The sequence below is a fragment of the Pangasianodon hypophthalmus genome, chromosome 15 (assembly GCF_027358585.1).
Source record: "Pangasianodon hypophthalmus isolate fPanHyp1 chromosome 15, fPanHyp1.pri, whole genome shotgun sequence".
NCBI lineage: Eukaryota > Metazoa > Chordata > Actinopteri > Siluriformes > Pangasiidae > Pangasianodon > Pangasianodon hypophthalmus.
In genome coordinates this window covers 10,130,687-10,137,928 of record NC_069724.1, presented here as the reverse complement: position 1 = coordinate 10,137,928, position 7,242 = coordinate 10,130,687, and positions in this window count along the sequence as shown.

The following is a 7,242-nucleotide window of genomic DNA, read 5'->3' as shown; positions in this document are numbered from 1 at the left end:
ATTGTGTAAAGCATATTGCAAAATATCTATTTAATGGAAATGTGCTGATAACAGAAATGTTCCCAAAACATTTTTAACACATTTTCATTTAATCACTTTCTTTATGGATATAAAATTGGTGGAAACTTAATGTTGCCTAGCATTATATGAATTTGATGGACTGGACATATTACCTAATTGGTATGATATTTTGCTTATTACTTTATACTGGTTTATAATGGTTATAGTATAAATGCTCAGATTGTGTAATGTTTATTAAGAGAACAAAACTTAGCATGACTAAGATCATTAACATGTATGTTATGTATGTGACTGTGGTTGTATGCACAATGGATATATGGTAATGAATATCACCTGGATTCTTACGTGAATGTACATGTATGCCAAGATGAACCAACATAGTCACAAAGTTACCGAATGCAATAAATACTAGTTTCATGCAGCCATCTGTCCCTGGAACCTTCTCGCCAAGTTCTTGATGGATCAGAGTTGGCAGTTAAATGATGTTCATAGAACAAATATGTAACTATTCTATATGGGCAAAAGAACTGTATGTACTGATCATCACATCATATGCTTGTTGAACATCCCATTCCAAAACCAGCGGCAATAAGAAGTTTGTCTCCCCATTACTGCTATAAGAGCCTCCACTCTTTGTTAAGGCTTTCCTCTAGATTTTGGATTTTGGCTGTAGAGATTTGTGCACATTCAGCCACAAAATCGGTAGTGAGGTCAGGCACGGATATTGGACAAGAAGGCCTACCCCACAGTCTGTACTCCAATGCATTCCAAAAAAAAAAGTGTAAGTTGATAATGGTTAAGGAGTGCCCCCAACCCAGTGGAGAGATGCAGTATGGTGTATGTGAGTCCAGCTAACTTAGTAGGCTCATGGAATGTATGTGGCATGATGAGGGAGACCCACTAAAACAAGTTACTGGCAAGCATGCACACTCCCGCTGGTCAGGGGATGTGAATGCTCACAAGCTCAGATGGCTCTGAGGAAAACCAACCCCAGTGGAAAAATGAAAGGTGAGTGCTGCCAAAAACAGAGAGCATTAGCAGCAACACAGAGAAGTAAGTAACTCATGAGCAGCATAGTAAGTGAAGCTAACAAGGTTAGCAATGTCAACACAATGCTTGACAAGTCTGGGATTTTCTGTAACAGCAGGTCTTGGGGTCAAACAGCAAGATATCTCCCTTCACTCTCTGACGGTCCTCAGGATCGTCTGTCCGGTGTCAGTCTCTCCAATCTTTAGGTAAGATGTTGGCAGGTTGTATAGTATGTAGTATTTGCTGCCTTCCAAGAGATTCGCTGTCCTTTGATTCATGGACTACTTATATCAGTGCAGAACAGGGGATACTCCAGGACCAAGGGTGTGAACCTGTGTTCTAGGCTAACAAGTTACCTTCTAATACAAAGAAGTGTGGTTGAACCGCAAATGCCATTTTATTTGGGGAAAAGTGGACTACAACAGCATTATATTATGCTGTTTGTAGTGAACATACGTGGTAAATAAGAAGCTATTTTTTCATTTGGCTTAACTCTATAATTTATTTCAGCATGAAAACAAGTTAAAGATGGTGGATGATTACACCCATCCCAATTCAGCAAAGACATAAAAAATTGAGCTGAATATTAATGTTATTCAATAATGTTGAGATCTTTATAAGGCTCCTTCACCTTTACCATGAAATGTGTGAAATCGGGCGATGTCTTTTATAATGACAGTTTTATAATGATACGGTTGACATTCTTGTGTTGACAAGTCCAATTATTATCTTTTGGGCGTCGATACAGAATCATTCAATAGGTAACTGCAACATACTGTATGTAAGTGTTGATGGTTTTTCCTGTTGATTATGGGAGTACTGCAAACATCATCTGGCACAACTGGAGTTATTTTGTCTGAACTCAAAAAATAATTCAAGCATCAATTACTTCATTAATAGTTTGAATACTACAATAGCGCTTGACAAATTATTTATCAATCTAACACTGTTTTTCCTGACACTTCTATGTAGTTGTCTAAAACACAAGCAGCACAACTGTACTAACATTTGGTACTTGTTACACTCGGACTGGACTCCTAAGCTTCTGTATGCATTCTGGTTTATCTGTTTCAGCTGTTGGTCTGGCCTCCTGTTTTAATTCTCAGTCTCTCCTCAAAAATAAAAGCAACAAAAGCTTTTTCAAAATCAGTCTGTCTGCCCTGTTGTGCTACAAAGCAGGTAAGCTGCAAACTAGCTAGATAAATTTCACTGAAGTATTGACAGGTAACTAGCTAAACCTATTAATCAATAAAAAAATCCTGAAACAAAAGCAAATAATCAAACATAACTTTATACTTACAATTTATTTACAATATTTACAATTACTAAGATAAAATAATGAGCTATACTATTTGTGTAAAACTGTTATGTACTGTAGATGTGTTATGTTAGGCTACTGACCACTACTGTAGCTCCGAGCACTCTGAGTCTGACTGGCACTAATATGTTTAAGTTTGAGGTCCTGTCAGTCATGTTCATTACAGTTTCAATGACTGACACTTGGTTGTGAGGTTCAGCCGCTTTGAGAGGTCTCTCAAACAACATAGGGAGAAGCCATGCATCCGGGCTGGACAAGCAAAGATAGCATGAAATGTTTTTTTTCTATGCAAAACCCAAAACACATATTGAATGTGTGGGACCTAGAATGACATATTAAAAGCCTGTCAAATGAGCATTAATCTATCCTCCCATTAAAACACAGTGTATTTGGATGTGCCATAGGATCCCACTGTAGCTGTGCATCAATGGAGTAAAATAAACTAAAATACAATGACATAAACTAAACTAAAATAAAATAAAATACACCACTAGGAAAAGCTGTGAGAAAAAAATTTCATGAAACTGTTTTGAACACCACATTTTTTTAATAGACAAAGCTTATGAGACATCAGTTTTTTTTGCAAGAAATTTTATCACTTGCATTATAGACATTACATGTAGTCTAGTATTATAGGAATTTGATGGGTTACGCATATAACCTGTAATATTGTGTCATAGATTTTGCTCAGTAATTGAGGGTTTTTAATGATTAGATGGTAAATGCTCTAACTATAAGAGAGTAACAGTTGTTGAGAAAAGAACAAAACTTCATAACACTAAGATTATAAACATGGCACACTTATGCGCCATATAAAAAAAACAACAAAACAAAACATGTACCGCCATAAAGATGGCAGGCCTTCAATGTGCGGATAAGGTTCCTGTTGTTGTTGATACTATGTACACACAGTTCAAACAGTGTTGCAATATCAGTGATTCTCAAGGGAGGTCATTATGGATGTAGTCTGAAGCCATCCTAGCCTCTTGCTCCTGTCCACTGAGGGCTCAATTTGCTTGCTTGGTACTCAGAGACCATCAGTGGTTACTTTAAATTGCCTCCTTGGGAATGGGTAAGTTGGCCAAAGTAATGACAGTTAATAAACATGTTTATCAACGAACGTATTTGTCATACTCTAACACCTGTTCCCCAAAGGACAAGATATGGCACACAGTAGAGTGTGAACTCAACTACAAGACTGAATACATTTTCTAGTTTGATGTCAGAATAATTTATATCATTTACTATTCATAATGCATTTCACTGTCTTGTTTATATTGTTTAATGATTTTTAGCATCATTAAATATTTTTAAGGTCACATTTTTGTTTGATTTGAGAATTTATTTTTATTTGAAAAGAATTTATTTTCCTGAGCCACTTTTATGTTGTTAATGTAAATGCTGTATTCTCCAGCCACAAGGGAGTGAAGCTTATGGTTCTTATGTTTTATTTTTTATTTTTTTTTATATTTATTGAATTTCAATAATGTACAACAGACAAAGACACAGTCAAATTACATTCAGAACTACAATAATACAAAAAAAAAGTAGCCAGGGGGTGGGCTAACATTTATAGAAATAAGTTTAAAGAATCACACACATATATATATATATATATATATATATATATATATATATATACTGTCTTAACAGCTTTCTTGTTAACGGAATGAAGAATAGTCTTGAAATATAATTTAATCTCTTGATCAAGAATCAAAACCAAAGGCTTGGTTTTAGTATATTTACATTTATCTATATGATATTTAGCAAAAATTTAAATTAAATTAATAATATAATATTCTTTTGTTTTGTTTGAGGGGACATTAGCAAGACCAAATAAAACATTTTCTAAACACAAAGAAAAAGTGGGGTTAATATTATCAATTATAAATCTAGCCAAATCTTTCCAAAGTTTTCTCACATGAGTGCAATGAAACAATGTCTCAGCAGATGCATCACAAAAAGAAAAAAGTTCAAATTATTATCCTTTTTTTTAAATTTAACAAGAAAATTATTTACTGGGTAGTATCTGTGCAAAATTTTAAAAGTAAATTCCTTCACTTTGTTTTCCAGTAAATATTTGGTAAAGTCCAGATGGCCTTCCAGTCTAAATCCTTCAGACTCTTCCAGTAACCTGTACAATTTGGAGCGGAGACAATATCATTTTGACATAAATAAAGAATGGTTTTTAATAACATTAATTACTCTAGGAGGGGAACAAAGTTGTTCATACTGAGGTATGAAGTAATTCAGAAACAGAAGTGGGCACAATAGTGTTCTGGATGTTAGCTCTGAATAATGTCATCCCTGTGGGAATTGCATCCATGACAGTAGAGAACTCCCTTGGTGTCACTGGAATTCCACGGACAGCTAGAAACTCATCATGTCTTCTTGATTTAATAACTGACTGACTTGTATTATGCCTATTAAAAACAATCTCTCAATAAATAAAGATTTATTTTTAAATAGTATATTGTAATGGTTCCAAATTAAATATCTATGGGGGAAAGGTTATGTCTGTAAATTAGAGACCAGGCCAGCAACATTTGTTTGTGAATGCAAGATAAGTTCAGAAGAATTTTGTCAATTTAGTAATTACAAATCAAGAGAAACCTAAGACCACCCGGTTTTGAGAAAACAAAATTGGGTATAATATTCCATAGAGAATTTGGGTGTAGAATGAAGTGTCAAATCCAATTAATTTTAAAGCTACTATTTAGAGTACAGAAATCAAGAAAGTTCAATCCACCAAATTTGTAAGTATTCATTACTACAGATTTCCTAATATAATGTGTTTTGTTTCTACAAATAAAGCTAAACAAAGTGGTGTCAATCGCTTTACACATCTCCTTAGAAACATACAGTGAAGTGGCAGGATAGACTAATCTTGACAATCCGTCAGCTTTACATAACAAAACTCTGTCTTTTAGGGATTTCTTGGTCTTCTGAAGAATAGGATCAAAATTTATCCTACATCTAGAATTTTGAGCTTTTGAGATGACAAAGAAAATAACAAGCTACGCCTGAGGAAAGCCACTAACATTTTCCCTTGTAACCGTTCCCCCTCTCTTTCAAAGAAGGGGCCGCTACAAAATATTTTGAGGGAGGGGACCACCAACCACTCTTAATATAGGTACCTTCAACAATAACCACACAGATGGGGTTTACAAAATTATTACTGGAAATTAGAAAATGGCATGAACAATAAGGGCAAATAAAAAAACAAACAAACAAAAGAAATCAGCAGGCCCAAAAACTTAAACTATAAACGGACCCATTTGGAGCAGAAGGTGTGAATTATGGATGAAAAGTAAACCTGCACGTTGTCCAAGTGTAATTGTGTAATTACCACTGTCATCCTATACAAGTGAATGGGCCAAGATGGGGCCTTCCGCTTTGTGTTTAATTTGTAAGTTTATTTTTTGCTCAGTTTTTGTTTATAATCAGTAAAACAGCTCAATATGAGTTTCATATTATTTAATTTATCAGACTTATACATTTAATGTATGTTTTCAGTGTTTATTTGTATTTAAATGTTATGTTTAATGTCCACCAGGACAATACTAGGACTAAATGCTTTACTGTGACATAAGATGTTCGAGTTTTACATATTTTTAGAACATTTACGTTGAAGTATGGTTCATACAAAAATCTAAAATGGCTAACTCAAATGTGTATTTTTCATTGTGACCACCAAATCATGCATCCATCATTTTTATACTCGTAATTATTGTCAAGTCATATTTATGGCATTACTTTTATATGAACAGTTAAATAAAGCATTCACCATGACTGTCTTCCTTGGCACACAAAATGAGATGACAAGCAAAATGACAGTCCCATGCATCTTCTGTACCACTTATCCTACACAGGGTCACAGGGAGCCTAGAGCATATCCCAGGTTACATGACACCCTAGAGGGGGTGTCATCCCATCACAAAGCACAATCACATACACTACAGACAATTTAGAGATGCCAGTCAGCCTACAACGCATGTTTTTGGACTGGGGGAGGAATCTGGAGTACCCAGAGGAAACCCCCAACGCAGGGGGGAGAACAAGCAAACACGCAGGGAAGAGGCGGCAATCGAACCCCCAACCCCGGAGTTGGGAGGCAAATGTGCTAACCACCAAGCCTGACTGACAGACACTGTCAATTGTATTGTGTTTCACAGAAGTAAGTAAGTCATATGAGTTTGGTGAGTAACTGATGAAAGAGCTTGTAATTTTGGATAAACTATTCCTGTTGTGTCCTGCATGTTGTGTTCCCATGAAATGTCAGTTCCGTCTTGCAAGTGTTATACAAGAAATCATTTTTTGTTTTTAATTTCGTTAAACTTTCCACACTTTGCTGTACCGACTCCGTTTGGTCTCCGACATCTTCTCTTAGTGATGTTTCTTCTTCTAGTGGGCTGCAACCAGGAATATAAATATTTATATTGAATATAAATTGAGGCTTCACTCAATAATAACCAAATGCAACTGACTGAATAACAAAATAGAAATAAACAATTGAGCTGCAGTAACTGGGCAGTTCATTAACTAACCATCCAGTGGGAAAATTAACTGATGCAGTCACTGGGTTTAAAATGTCTTTTTCATGATTTGTTTGAAGCAGAGACTTAACATGTTTGGTTTGCAAAGCCAGTCAAATGAACTTGGTCTTGTTTATTGAAGACACATACCAGACTCTATTAAAAGCTAGTAGTCTGGCTCACAAGCTAGTAGTCGGGCTCCATGTTCCAATAACACAGTTGTATATTTATGTGTCCGAAGTTTTAAACTTGCCAAACATGCCAAATTTATTGCTATCATAAGCCAAGTTTCCATCAACTTTTGCACTTTTCTGTTATCAACAAAGTGAAAATTCGTTA